A 15,813-nucleotide genomic window follows, 5' to 3' on the forward strand; every position below is an offset into this window, starting at 1 on the left:
GCAGCAACCCATTTTCCGAGAAGTAAACGCTTTTGCTGTTGTACAGTTTACTTGCTTGTATTGGAAAAAAAAAATATATATATATATATATATATATTCTTTATTCTCTTTTTTAAATGTGAATTTATACAAAGCACATTCAGTGGAATGACAATGTGGTAATTTTAAAACGGCACATTTTAGAGCTATAATTGCAATCCTGTAAAACAGCAATTTTTTTTTTAATATCCTACCGAATGACAATTCTGATAATGGCTTATGCCTACATTCAAATCTTGCTAGCGGTTTGAAATCTGATCGTAAAAAGTTCTAAAGGTCATTAAAACTCATTCAGATTAAGCAATTTCATGAGGCATCAACCTTAATTGGAAAAATAAGTATCAGTATTGGTGTTGATATTGGCAATACTGGCCTAACTCCTCACATTAAAAAAAAATCATAAAATATCTGTGATACAATACATCTTTATTTTTATAGCGCTTTCACAACATCTGCATCTGTAACAAAGCGCAAAACAGGACATCTAACATAGAATAGCAATAATACAACAGAACATTAAAAACATTTTTTACATCATATACAACATGTGCAAAATGAGCTCCTCTTCTGAATACGTTGTTTTCTGCACTCGCTGGAGGAGAAATGATCAACACTCGTGAGTTCAAGCTGCGCACAGTGTGTTGCAAAACAAATACTACATGATGCAATATGGAGTGGAACATTGCACGCTGGCATATTTGCCGAGGTTCTGCACGGACCGATTGCACCGCTTGACCACATTGTCCGAGCTACAGGATTTTATAACCTCTCGGTCATTGTTGCGCGCACCTTATCGGCTCTCTCCCCCCATACATGTTGTCAGAACAGCTGAGTGGCTTTCACAAGACAAGAAAAGAACAGGACACTTTTCTTGACAGTATATTTTCAGGTTGAAGCTCTTTCACATGCTGCGGCATTGGACCACAAAGCTCACTCGAGAATATTTCTCTTTACCCTTGAGAAGGATAAAGAAATGGTAACTGGTTTTGTATCGGGAGTTTACAACCAATCACGTCAAGATGTGCCCAAGGACATTCTGTAAATGCTTCCTATTCAAATAGTTTTTTTCTGGAATTCTCTTTATACAACTTTCAGACTGTGTTTCATAACACATGAAGTGTGGCAGTAAAAAAAAACAACATTGAAAATATATCGATGTCTGCTATTTGGATCCAAACATGCTGGTGAACGCGTGGGAGGAACTTTTAAGCTAAACTACAACACAAGGAGATGATGACTGACTTTCACTAAGCAAGACTTTAAATCGAGTTCTCGTATACTTAGTCAACACAATCTGCATCTGGTGTCACATTATTTTTTGTTCATTTAGCGGCGTTAGTTCTACTTTTACGTCATGTGTTTTGAAACATTCTTTCACAATTAGATAAGCCACATCTGGTCTTTGCCTCCTGCTGCTTGATCTGCATTTGAACCCAAAAGTAGATAAGTGAAATTAGGAAATCATGACATCATTTGCTTAAAAAAAAAAATATAAATAAATGAGCCATTCACTTTTCTGCACTGAATACTTTTGTCGATGTCTGCAGAGTAAATTACAAAAGCTCCTCTTCTTATTGCAAAAGTACTATAAATGGAACAGAAGTTCTTTTTTAAATTTGTTTTATTTTTTATTATGAGCTGCATAACTACTGACTCTTCTGTTCAGGTGTTCTTCTTGATTGTTCTGAGAGCAGCGCAGCCCGGTTTCATTTATAGCGCACTTCTAAAGAGTAAAATATATACTGTACATATATTGCATTTTAAATTCAGTCACACTTTCTGTGAGGAATTATCCTCAGGCCTCAAAGCCCAATTTGCGTTGACCACAAATGAGTAGAACACCGATGCTCGGAATGGGGTTGTACGTAGGCTCTCTGCAGTGGCACACGAAGAAACGCTGAATTTAATGATCAGGATTTTCCCCCTTATAACATTTGCTGGAGGTAGTGCGTCACTGCCCCACTTGCCCCTGATGCAAAAAAAGCATGACTTGCTGGCTGTACATTATTTGGCAAACCGTACCACCATTTTATTTAATATGTCATGTCTACATGTACCATATTTACAGTGAATATGTTCCAGATTCACTCGTGGTAGGTGAATATCTGTGAGATGACGCCATATAAAAACACATTTTCAATAGTTCTTCCCTTCCCACACACTTCAAACACATCTACCAATCATTCAAAGACACTTGTTCATACACGGTCGCTCGCACAGTTCTCCAAATAAGAGACATGTTTGCGTCAAGGTGTTTGATTTGCCACTTCTAGTTGGTTTACTGTCAAACTAAACCCAAAACAAAGAGAATTACACGATCCTTATTTAAAACAATCATACAGTTTAGCCTCTCAGTCTGTTAGCCTACTCCTAATGCTAAATAGTCATACACTGAAGACAAACGGTGTGGTGCCAGCGGCCTTCTAGATTACGTTTAACTCGTTCAATCCCAGTTATTTTCACTGAAGCAATCCCAGCGTTTTACTGGATTTTGACTCATCTTGCAAGGCCCACAGAATATTTGATTGTAATGATATATTTAAACTGGAGCCTACCAAAATAATGTTTGGACTCTCTTCTTTCACCTTTTTCCATTCTTCAGCAATCAGCATTACAAAATGGCTAAATGTCATGAAAATGGCGATTCCTGTGCAAAAAACGGAGGCACCACTGCCACCCACTGGTCACTTTTCTTTTTACATGATTTACAATGCAAACGGCTTATTCTCATTCACAGATTGCATCAGACCCTCCTCCTCTCTACGACGCAAAAAAAAAAGAGACTTAGACGTACAAGTACGTCTTTGGTAGGCGGGGCCTAATTTTAAAAAGACGTACAAGTACGTCTTGTGGAATGAAAGAGTTAAGGACTTAATTTTTTATTTTTTTTTACCAGACAATGTTCTCTTTTTGGTGAAGAGAAAAACTCTTACTTGGCTGACAGTTTCGGCTGTCACTTCAGCCTTTATCGGTTGTCTGTCACTACTTCCTGGTGACGTGTCTTAAAAACAGCTCACTGGGTCGAGAAACCTTCAAAATAAGGCTTCACCATTAACAGCGACAAGGATGCTTACATTGCTCCCACACACCTGCGACAAATTACTTCAGTGGCGGGCGAACGGTTGGAGCGCACCTTTGACCGGGTCGAAGAACCTTATTTTGAAGGTTTCCTGACCCGACCAACTGTTTTCTCCGATGAAGGCTGAAGCGTAGGCCGAAACTGTTAGCCAGGTTAGAGTTTTTCTCTTCACCCCGCCCCCCCCCCCCCCAAAAAAGGACCATTGTCTGGAGGAAAAAAAAACGAATTTAACCATAAGTAGACAAGATGAACGTCATAGGGCCTTCTAGATTGCCTCCAATTCTCTGTTTACACTAAGAATTCATCTGAGTACCCAGTGCCGTTAGCATGAATGTCGATCCATACAAACGCTTTTTTTTCTGAGATGCACATTTTCAATCAAACTAAACTGCGTCGCCCACTAATTTTTCTCGGAATAAGACGCGAGCTGTCACTTTTACGCAAAAGGAGCCCGGGGACCTTGATGCAGGCGTGAAGAGGCCTCTCATAGGCACAAACATAAGCGTACAAACTCGCTTATTATGTCTCCCGTCATCACCCACAAAGTGCTGAAATACTGAAATGCTTTGCCTTTGTGATAATGACACCTAATCCGACACATTCTGCACCGCTCTTCAACTCCGCTGACAGATGGGCAGCAATGTATCTTTGGGAAACGAGTTGCTAAATGCGTTGTCAAATGTGTTTTTCTCTTATGCAATTACCACGAAGGGTATTAAGCGCAACGATTTAATAGGCTTCACGATCAGACAGGACATTCATACTAGTGGGAATTACCAACATGAAAATAAAAATTTCCACTTCCTCCCACATTCCGTAACATCCACGTTAGCCAAATGAGAAACATCCTTTTCCATCATCTGACTGCGCAAAAAGACATTTTAGCTTGTGTTTGGCTTTTTTCTTACCGCTCAGTGCTCACATATCAAGCAGCGGTCATATAAAAAAAGAAAGTTTGTTGACCAAACAAGTCGGGTTCAAGACCCACGCTTGTCCACGCAACGAGCTGACAAGGCTGTTTGTAAACCTGAGGACACTTGTTCCTCTTCAGTGAGATACGACTCCCTCGCAGCGTTGGTTCCACAGCGGTTGGAACACGAATTTACTGCATCTTATGTGAGCAACCTTGAAAGGCGAGTGAAGGGAGCTACTGGCGGTCTGCACTCAATCTTGGCAACTGTAATACGTTGCAAATGACTTTGAACATATAGGTGATTACTATCTTGTCATTTGCACACGCTTGAATACAAATACATCATTAGTCGCTTAATATAGTTTTGCCAGTAGTAGAGTGAGAGTCGCTGGGTCCAAGATACAAACAGGGAGGAAGTGGAACGGTCAGGAAGAGGTCAATGGGGCAGTCAGCAGGTTGAAAGTAGGGGGCAGGAAGATCGAGCGGGATTTGTGGGGAATTAAACCCCCGTCTTCTGGTCAAAAGCCTCCTAGGAGGTTGGGGTGAGGGGATTCCCAAAATCAGCTCATATCACGGTTCTGTGGCTTTCACTTCGGTTCGTTGTATATCAACTGTTACAAGAGAAGACATTCTACGTCCAACGTGCTATTCATTGATTTGGGAAAGAAAGATGCACTTAAGAAATGCTGAAAATCAGAATACAGACCAGTCACATACAGCAGCCCTGTATACGCTGCTGGCGCAATATTCTCGAGCCAATTCTTATCCACTCACCACGCAAGAAAAACACCTTGCTCCACTTCTGCATCATCATCAACAATCAACAGTTGTCATTTAGTTTTTGGTGTATTGGTGCGACGTTGTAACGTGGATTCTACAGTTCTTCACCCTGTTAGTAAATCCATCCATCCATCCATTTTCCGATCCGCTTATCCTCACAAGAGTCGCGGGGGGGGGGGGGGGAGGGGTGCTGGAACCTATCCCAGTCGTCTTCGGGCAGTAGTTGTGGGACACCGTGTACCGGTTGCCAGCCAATTGCAGCTCGCACAGAGACGAACAACCATTCACGCTCACACAAGGGACCATTTCGAGTGTTCAATCAGACTGCCATGCATGTTTTTGGAATGTGGGAGGAAATCGGAGTACCCAGAGAAAACCCACGCAGGCACGTGATTGAACCCACGACCTCTACACTGTGAGGTTGACGCGTAACCACTTGATCACCGGGCTGCCCCTTGTTCGTAAATGAGATTTAAAAAAAAAAAGAAATGAGTAACTATGAATCAAGGTGACAGAATCAAACCAGACCGTTGGAACAATTTTCATAAACCGTCCCGCCCCTATAAACGAGGATGAGCCATGGTGGTGGTGACACAAATGACAATGAGCCTCTCAGACAGGCCCTCGTCATGGTCTGATCTGCGGCACATCCCCCCCAAGCCTGCCTCAGCATCCTGATGGGATCCGCCAACGATACTCTACCTTCCTCCTCAAAACCTCCAAGTTAGTGCTGAAGAGAGCTGTCTCCTTTGCAATAGCATCAAAACATGCAAGACAGCCTTGTCCTAAGTCCGCTACCGGTGTCGACCGAGTCACGTAAACCAGAGGCGAACAGCCGACTTCCCATCTGATTTACAAGCCCCCACCCCCCGGTCTCCCTGTACCAGTCCGTATGAGGTCCATGAGGGTCACCTCAGGGAGACATCTGAAATTCCCCAGGGAGGTCGTAAAAATATCTCTCTGACATGACCTGATCAATGCGTCAGAGCCTCACAAGACCCCCCTGGTGAATGGAACTCACTCCCTCATGGGAAAAGAGAGTTTGGAAGTTGCCGATGAACGAATGTGTTCAGAGTCTGGAGACTTGGAAGAAATTGTAAAAAGAAACGGTGGCCTGAACTCGGTGTCTCCTTGGAAACGCTGGGGAAATTGTTCTGCAGCTTAGTGAAAGAAATGATCTGTGATCAGTCCAGCTTCACTCCAGCATCTTTTTCCTTTAGACTTTAATTTCTTCCGTGCTTCAAAGAAATTTCGCTATTGGAAAACCTCAGCCAAAATTTGACCCAGGTCGAACTTAGCCTAATTTTATTTCATGTTTTATGCTTTGTTTGGCCCAACCTTTGGACCAGATGATTTTTCTCTGTCCGAATGACCTCTGCGAAAACCATCATTAAAACAAGAAAACTATGTAGTGAAGGTTTTTTTCGGCATTGTATATGAGTAGATTTTTTTTTATTTTTTAAAGCAGCAGTGCCGTTTATCTTGGCTCCTTGTGCTCTTACTGTATCCGACGCGTTCCTCTCATCCTACACAGGCACAGGCACAGATGCTTATTTGGCCATCTGTCACTTCTTGTGCTCCCTCTGCAACAAATGCTCATTTGTTTTGAACCGGTCACAGACTCAAACCGGGCTCCGTTCTCATCCACTTGCAGTGCACTCTTAGCAGAAGTAATAAACTATACTTTGTTGCCTCAACCAAAGAAGGATGGACTTAGCGGGGACAGGAAGTCCATATGCATAAATAGTAAGCAGCCACGGAGGCTCTATAAATAGTGAAAGAGATTAATGTTTAAAAAAAAAAAAAAGAAAAGGAAAAACATGGCTTTATATGTCTAGATCCGTTTCCGGGGGTGGGTCACATGATCTGCTCATGGCAGCAGAGAGCGGGACTTAATCACACCGGTGTGTGTGTGTGTGTGTGCGCGTGTGTGTGAGTGTTTGCAGGGAGAGTGGGTCAATGGGAGGGTGGCTTCCTCTCTTGGGTAGGAAACACTGGCTGCTGATGATTTTGTTAGTAGCAGTGGATGAACTAGATAATACACTTAGCGCAGCAGCCCCTGTGGGGGGCAGGGAGAAGCGGAGTTGGTGAATGGGGGCGGGGCTGTTATCATCAAATTAGATTGCACAAAGATAAAAGGATCACTGCCATTCATGTTACATGCCTGCCATATGACTGGGTTTGGGGAGTGGGTGGAGGGGTGCGGATTGGTGACCCTTTAATTGACATCAGATAATGAAATGATACCGAACAGTGAAGTGCATTTTGATTTGGCGCCACATTTTAACTACTCGCTCCACCTATTGGTCCGTGTAGATCACATTAAGAAAGCAAACGGGGACCTATCCTGTCTGGAAGAAATCAAAACCTGGATGGCACAAAATTTCTTGAAATTCAATGAAAAGAAGACAGAGGTGATATTGTTTGGTCCCAGTGGCCCTTGTACATCCCATCCTGTAGACTTGGGCCCCCAGTCTCCTTATCTTAAGTCAACAGTCTCAAACTCGGGCCTTAAACTGGACAGTGATTTCAAACTTGATCGGCAAATTGGTGCCGTTGTCAAATCCAGCTTCTTTCACCTTAGACAGCTGGCCAAAATAAAACCTCTCCTCTCACATGAACACTTTGAGACAGTAATTCATGCCTTTGTCACATCCCGGCTCGATTACTGCAATGCCCTTTACTTTGGAGTCCGCCAGTCCTCCATTAAGCGCCTTCAGCTGGTCCAGAATGCCGCTGCTCGCCTCTTGACTGGTACTCGTAAGAGGGAGCACATAACTCCTACTCTGGCATCCCTTCACTGGCTCCCCATACATTTTAGAGTTATTTTCAAGATCCTCTTATTTGTTTTCAAATCTCTGAATAATCTCGCGCCACTTTACCTCTCTGAGCTCATCCGTCCCTACACACCTGCCCGGCGCCTCAGGTCTGTGGACCAGACATTATTAGAAGTACCAAGAACTAAACTAAGGCTCAGAGGGGATCGAGCCTTTTCTGTTGCTGGTCCCTCTCTCTGGAATGACCTCCCACTGAACATTCGGCAAGCCTCCTCGCTGCCCATCTTCTTAACCCTCCTCAAAACTCGCTTGTATTCTTTGGCATTCGACTCAGCATGACTTACAGTAGATTTGTTCTTGGTTTTACTGTTTGGTGCTTTCTACCGCCTTTATTACCGATTTGTTTTACTGTTTATTGTGCATGTTAAATTGCTCCATGTACAGCACTTTGTATGCAGCGATGGCTGTTTGAAAGTGCTCTATAAATACAGTTGACTTGACTTGACCGTGGGTGCGTTCGCGACTGATGTCGGGTCAACTGTTCTCGTAGAATCCAAATCAAGACAGACGAGATGAAGATGTAAATTAGCAACTCCATAACATTGTACTTTAACATAACATAACATGGAAAGATGTCAACAATTTTTGCCACATTTTTACGTTCTTTCAGTGGTCATTGTGCCACTCCTTCTGGTGGACACACCTTTGCCACCTGGGTCGGTATAGTACCGACAAACAGAAACGAAGACGGTTGCTTCTCAGTAAACCGCAGTAGGAGTGGTCATTCTTTGTAGAACATAAAGAATAGTAAAAAGGAGAACAGAATGTCTGTTGCTTCAAGGGTTATAAATCCGCAACAGTGATGCTCTTTGCTAGCCCGCTTAAGGGCGTTTTGCATTGTTTGCTAGCATGAAGCTAAATGCACATTACAAACTCAAGTTTTTTTAAGTATGCAAATGTCATTCTTTTTGTTTTGTTTTAGTTGACAGTAAACTTGAACTGGGAGTGGCAGATCATTTTTGAAGCCTATTTTTTTTGTTGAAGATTTGTTTGCTATCTGACAAAGCTAAGTGCACTACCAATACACAGCTCATGTATAAAATGTTCTAATTGCGAGTTAAAGAAAAAAAAAGTCGTCCGAATGACACTCTGTCCCTCAAAAAACTTGTAAGTTGGCTCATTCGTCCCACTGCAAAGGTTTTTGCTGTGACTGCCCAAAGACAATTTCTAATGCAAAGTCTTTTGTAACGCTTGTTAAAGAATTAACGCTTGTAGTGAATTTGAGGTGAGTTTTCCCATCTGACTCACTTCATCTTCTTTCATAACAAGTTGGTGTGCCCTCCTTTTTTTTTCTTTTTTGCTTGTGCTGATGGTGGGAGTGGAGTGATCCAGTAATCCTGAAACCTAGCAGAATAACAGTTGACACGGCCACATTAATAGATAATTATAAATAAGATTGATCATAAAATGGAAAGTGGACTTCTCATTAATGACATAAGTGACCACCTACCTGTTTTTGCAGTTTTTCATAATTATTTTGATAGAAAAGCTAAGTCAACAACTCACATAACAGAAATAAGACTAGGAACCCAACGCTCCACCGATGCCTTTAAGCAAGACCTAGAAAAACAAAACTGGACCGAGGTCTACTCAAACGAAGACCCAAATACAGCGTTTGAAGTATTTCAGTCTACCATAATCTCCTTATATGATAAACATTTTCCATTAGCTAAAGTCTCCAAAAAGTATAAAGACCCAAGTAAGCCATGGATAACGAAAGGCATAGAAAACGCATGTAAAAAGAAAAACAATTTATATAAATTGTTTTTAAAATTGAGAACTGAAGAAGCAGAAAAAATATATAAGACCTATAAAAATAAACTAGTAAATATTATAAGAACCAGTAAAAGAGATCATTATCATGCACTATTAGAGCAGAATAAAAGTAACACACAAGAAATATGGAAGATACTTAACCAAGTAATCAGAAATAGTCCTAAAAAATGGATTATGCAGAGTATTTTATCAAAGGCAAAAATACTATTTTGGAAAAAACTGCAGAAATAGCAACTGAATTTAATGAGTATTTTGTCAACATCAACAGTAACCTAGCAAAACAAATTCCTGATCCAACAAACTTGTTTGAAATAGATAGATATGTAGAAAAAAAACTCCTCCACGATGTTCCTTACTGCTGTAAAACAAGAAGTATCAAATATTATAAAAACTTTTAAAAATAAAAAGTCAACTGATTGCTTTAATATTGATATGACAATTATAAAGCAGATTATAGAATATGTAGTGCGACCTTTCACGCACATATGCAACCTGTCATTCAAAGCTGGTATCTTTCCATCAAAAATGAAAATTGCTAAAGTTATTCCAATCTATAAAAGTGGAGAAAGACATCGGTTTACAAATTATAGACCAATATCACTACTACCACAATTTTCAAAAATATTAGAAAAACTATTTTCTCGCAGACTTGATAGCTTTATACAAAAGCATGCGCTGTTAAGTGAGAACCAATATGGCTTCAGGGAAAAACGGACCACCTCAATGGCAGTTATGGAGTTTGTGGAAGCAATAGCCACTAATATAGACAACAAAGAATTTACTGTTGGGGTTTTCCTAGATCTAAAAAAAGCTTTTGACACAATAGATCACAGTATATTATTGAAAAAACTAGAAAGATATGGCATTAGAGGTGTAGCTTATAAATGGATAAAAAGTTATTTAGAAAACAGATATCAGTACGTGCAACTCAACAATAAAAAAACGAATCAACTGAAAATCACTCACGGAGTTCCTCAGGGGTCAGTGCTTGGTCCAAAACTATTCATCTTATATATAAATGATATCTGCAAGGTCTCAAAACAATTTAAATGTGTCCTATTTGCTGATGATACAACTTTCTACTGTTCTGGAATAAATCTGAAACAGCTCCTGACAACCGTAGAAAACGAATTAAACAAATTAAAAAACTGGTTCGACAGAAATAAATTGTCACTTAACCTGAAAAAATCGAAGTTAATTGTTTTTGGCACAAGACCAATCAAACACCTAGCTAAAATTATGGTAAACTCAATTGAGATAGAAAGAGCGTATGAAACCAAGTTTCTCGGATTAGTAATAGACTCAAAACTATGTTGGAAGCCACATATCGATAACGTAAAAAGAAAAATAGCCAAAACCGTAGGGATCCTCTACAAAACCAAGGAAGTGCTAAATAAGAGATCTTTGTACACATTATACACTTCATTATTATTACCATATATGACCTACTGTGTGGAAATATGGGGAAATGCCTGCAAAACAAACACTCCCTATTCTCAACCTACAAAAAAAAGCAATTCGAATTATTAATAGATCAAAATATACGGAACCCACAAATCCACTATTTATCAAATTAAATACGATGAAATTTTATGACCTGGTTGACTTTAAAATCGCCCAATTAATGTACAAAGCACACAATAACCTGCTCTGCCAAAACATTCAGAAGTTTTTCGAAATTCGAGAAAGCAGCTATGATTTAAGAGGTACCAATTTATTCAAAAAACTCAAAACAAGAACAAACATCAAGCAAAGAAGTGTATCTATCAAAGGTGTTAATCTGTGGAATAATCTCGAAACGGACCTGAAAATGAGTAAATCGCTTGCTAAATTCAAAAACAAATTCAAAAAAATAGTACAAACAACCTACATCAATCAGAGTTAAAATGATAAATTCAAAACATTAAATATAATGATAAATCAGAACTAAGTTGATAAATAGAGAAAGGTATATAAATATCCATTATGAATACAAGAGAAAATTGACACAAGAGTGTCAGGGTGTGGAAGTATATAATCCCGATACAAACCAAAAGTTGTAAAAATATCACGGTTAAGGGTAAAGTATGAGCCTTAATGGAGACTTCTTTCTTCTTACTTTTTTCTTTTCTGATTGATATAAAAATGATTTATTAGATATAATCACATAACGGGGTAGGACTAGATAAGTTTTTTACTTCTTCCTACTCCCTTGAACATAATAACTGTGTTGAATGAAGATTGATTTCTTTCTTTTTACTTTTTTTTATCTACCTTATTTTCTGTCAAATTATTACTGTATATATGTTTTATGTTCAATAAACAAACAAACAGAAACAGAAACAAACAGAGTGTTAAGCGCTATATTATCCCCAGATGGACTAATCCACACGGGGATGTATTTTAAAAAAAAATAGCTTCATACTCTTTTACAAGACTTGATTCAAAAGAGCGCAGTCAACTTTTTTTTTTTTAAACGGACATGATCCAATAAGTTCCCATCTTTCCCATCAAAGTCAACAAAGGCCCGATTATTTACAAGATTATCGTGAGCGATTATCCCGATTTGCTTGGGGCCAGTTGCGGAAGACAATTTTAAATATTAAACCTGCTCAATATTTAAGATGTCAAACCCTTCTGTTAGTGGTCAATTCGGACTTGGGTCGAGCTGCTGACTCACAACCAAAATTGATTTTTTGCGCTGAGCAAAACGTATCACCGGCAACTTCCATGAGGAAAACTCGTCCGTAGCGCACAGGAACATTTTTAGGAATCAGTCAATCGTTAGGGAGTTGGATGTATTGTATTTAGACTTTTATTAAATTAAATATGGTGTATAGATATTTTTTGATCATGTTTTAGATAAATCCTGCCGCTTGTGTACTGTTCAGTTCCATTTCCAATTTTGAAAAAAAGGCACCAAATGCACGACCCGGCACTGAATTGCTATGAAAGGTTCAAGGATTGTCATGTGATTGTTATTCAGAGCACATTGGTAGAAAAATCCTATTGATTAAAAATAAATAAATAAATAAAAAGCCTTTTTTTTTTTTTTTTTTTTTAAAGCTAGTCGCAATTTTCCAACTTTACAAGTAATCATTTGATGGGTCCTAACCAAAGCCCCGTGCCCGCTTCTCAACGTCTAATAAATCAAAGAGATCCAACGATCGTGTTAGGCACTTAATATTCTGCTTGTGAATCTGCAGTGATTTTTATTTTTCTGTCAAGACATGAGGAAGTTCGAGAGGTTTCATCATACTTGGAAAACTATCTTTGCATTGCTTCGCCGAAGAAAACACAAATGATTGTGTTCATCTCGAGTCCGCACTTTGATCCTCTTCGAAGTGATGTTCGAGATTGTCTCGGCATCTGATGCCTCTGATCAGTTTGATTGCGGAGCAAATATGTGCACTCTCGCTCGCCTTCAAAAAATGTGTGACTATTTCTAACAGGATTGTTATTAATAACAAATGTATTCCGGGGGCGATGGTTGGCAACATATTTTTGCCCGAATTGTGACTACACGAGAGGGTACTCGTGTGCCTAATTTAAAACTAGCTGCTAGACAAAAACCGACGCTAGGAACAGAATATTCTATTCCTGATGCACAATTTTTTTGGGAGAGGAGTGATACAAGCTCAAGGGTGAGTCTGTGACATCCTGGAAAAAAAAATCCAATGCCTAGAAGTGACTTCTTCATGGGCTTTAATTACCGACTGAAAAGACTTATCTGGACTGAGTTCTTCAACTTGTTTTTCACAGTCGCTCCTTCTTCGGGGCTCCGTGGGGACACGATGGCGCTTTAATTCTACCCCCGTCGCTCCCCTGCACCTCCTCTCCTGCAGATGTGCTCATTTGATTTTGGGCCGCTCACACTTTTTGACACGACCTTAGGCGACGCTGCACAATGTTCTTGAGTACTGAGAGAGCTGCCAACAGGAGCTTTGTGCCGAATCATCTTGCGCTGTCACTCTCCTGACATGGACTCGGATGGAAATGCACTGACAAGCTGGCAACAGTCCTGCATTGAATATTTCATTTGCTAAACAATGTTTAAAAGATGCGCTGCGGTGGAAGAAAGCAACAAAATTGAGCAATATCACTCTTAGCGGTTATTTGAGAGAATAGCGCCATTTTAGAGAGAATAGAGCCATTTTATTTAAAAAAAACAAAACAAAACAAGACAAACAAACATATTTGCTGTCATTAACCCTCTCAGGGACAGCGGTTGCCACAGTTGACAGAATATCATGAAAGGGTTCAGGGCAGTGGCTTCATTAAAAAATAAACAAAACCAATAATTAAACAGGCCTCACTGAATAAGATGTTAAAAGTCAAGTCAAGTACAGTTGACTTGACTTGACTTGACTTTTAACATCTTATTCAGTGAGGCCTGTTTAATTATTGGTTTTGTTTATAAATTGCAAGTTATGAAACGCCTCAACAGGAAAATATTGCCTCTTGTTACAAAAGAAGTTTCAAGATACGAAAGGTAAAAATACAGTATTGTCTGCTACTCGCAGCTCCAAGTTTCCTGAATGCAACATACTTATAGCTGCTCTGCCATTGGCTATTACCGAGCACCATCCTGGCATCCCATTGGCTAAGAGGGACCTCTACCGAATATGTAGATCGATAGATGTGTTTATGCAGCGACCTCGTCATTCGCCCCTCGGGCCATAAGGCGTTCCGATAGTTTTACGTAAAAGTGAATCACCAAGAAGAAATGTTCACCAGTCGGGCGATCGCTCACTATGCTGATGTTTGCCTTGGACATTTTCAAAGGATTGTTAAAAGCCGACAAAAGCAAACATCCTTGGATCGGTTCATGACAAAACGCCAGGCAAAGACCACTTCTGAGGGAGAACATGAACTAAAGAGGGCAAAAAACGATGAGGACGCAGTTTAAAAATTAAATGGCCATAATTTTTTTTCTTTGTTATTTACATTATGCACAACTGTTATTTATTGTGCGATAATCTAATTGCAACGTGTATTTGTTACATATTTTGATGCATTTTTATGCTTTAGAAAACATTTATGTCTGAATTTTGTGGGGGACTTAGAACGGAGTCGGGCATTTACATGGAAAACGCGTCTCTACTTACAAATTCTCTAGTTAAGAAATTTCTTCCAGAACCAATTAATTTCATACGTCGAGGGACCACTGTATTTGCGGCGGACAGCAACCTGGTCGGAATGCACTAAGTGAAAATCCACGTATTATTGGCAGTCATTAAAATGCTTTAGAGGGAGTAAAAATACATAGATAAATACAATTAAAAAAATGCTCCGCAACATACAATTTTAGAGTAAGAAAGCGAAGGAAGTCTAATGGAAAAAAAAAAACAGGAAGTGAGGAAGTTGATGGATGTGAGAGGCATAAAAACAAAGACAACCGAGAATTCAAAGTGCAAACATGAAAATATACCATTAAGTTGGGTCGATATCGTCCCTTAGCTTGAATGGCTGCGGTTTTGTGGAGTTCACACGGAAGGAAATCTTTTTATCCTTCTTGGACATGATGACCTGCCTGGCTTGGGAATGTTTCAGTCGTTGCCAACGCAAAGCGCTGAAATGTTTGCCATCTTCCAGCAGCCGCTTGCAGTCATGTCTCCTCCTGCCTTCCTGCATGCTGGCCATCTTGTCTGCAGCGGTCAAACACAACCAACCACCCACCTTTCACTTCACAATGCCCTCAACTCAACTCCACTGAACTTGACTTGCGCTTTTCTGTTCACACTCCACCATTGGACTTTCTTCCTCCATTCGTACATTTTCAGAGCTTCTTTGTTGCAGTCTTTTATTGTGGTTGTTTTTTGACACAAGTAGCTGGAGTTAGACTTAAAGGTCCCATGCCAATACGTTTTTTTAATATAATCGTCTTTTTATTGGTTTTGGTTATTAAATGCCTGGCGCGCAAGACAGTTGAATTTCTCAACAACATTCAAGATGTAAATACGCTTTGCTCTGATTTGTAATTACCTTGTTGTCACCATGTCTCTTCATTGTGTTGGCTCCGTTGAAATCCAGCTGGCCAGTGGCGGACTTGTGGCAGGCCACGACAATCTACCCAAAGCCCAAAGGGCACTTTGACATCATTTCCACTTGACGGCGGAGACTGGCATGATGTGAAAATAGTTGCGCGAGTTGGATGAAAACCGGTTGGATTCCTTCTTATTCCATCGTTTTACTGTCGCAATTTGATCCTTGATTGTTAGTTGTTGATCTTTTTGTGTATTTTTTTTATTATGTTTTTTTTTTTTTGTAAAGAACTATATATTTTATGTGCAGCCTCAAAAGCCAATACAGGCTTGACATTCAGGGATTCCATATAAGAGCATAGCATATTTACGCATTGAATATAAATGAGGGTGGCCCGGTGTTCGAGTGGTGAATGCGTCGACCTC

At 40.0% G+C, this 15,813-nt stretch overlaps 1 long non-coding RNA gene across 1 annotated transcript in view; it reads left to right on the plus strand.

The window, feature by feature from the left end:
• The window catches only part of LOC147193146 (uncharacterized), a 66,767-nt gene that overhangs the window by 741 nt on the left and 50,213 nt on the right, over positions 1-15,813 (plus strand). The gene's annotated exons all lie outside the window — the stretch shown is intronic.

This window comes from Hippocampus guttulatus, chromosome 16, assembly GCF_054856545.1.
Source record: "Hippocampus guttulatus isolate MCC_2025c chromosome 16, RoL_Hgut_1.0, whole genome shotgun sequence".
Classification (NCBI taxonomy): domain Eukaryota; kingdom Metazoa; phylum Chordata; class Actinopteri; order Syngnathiformes; family Syngnathidae; genus Hippocampus; species Hippocampus guttulatus.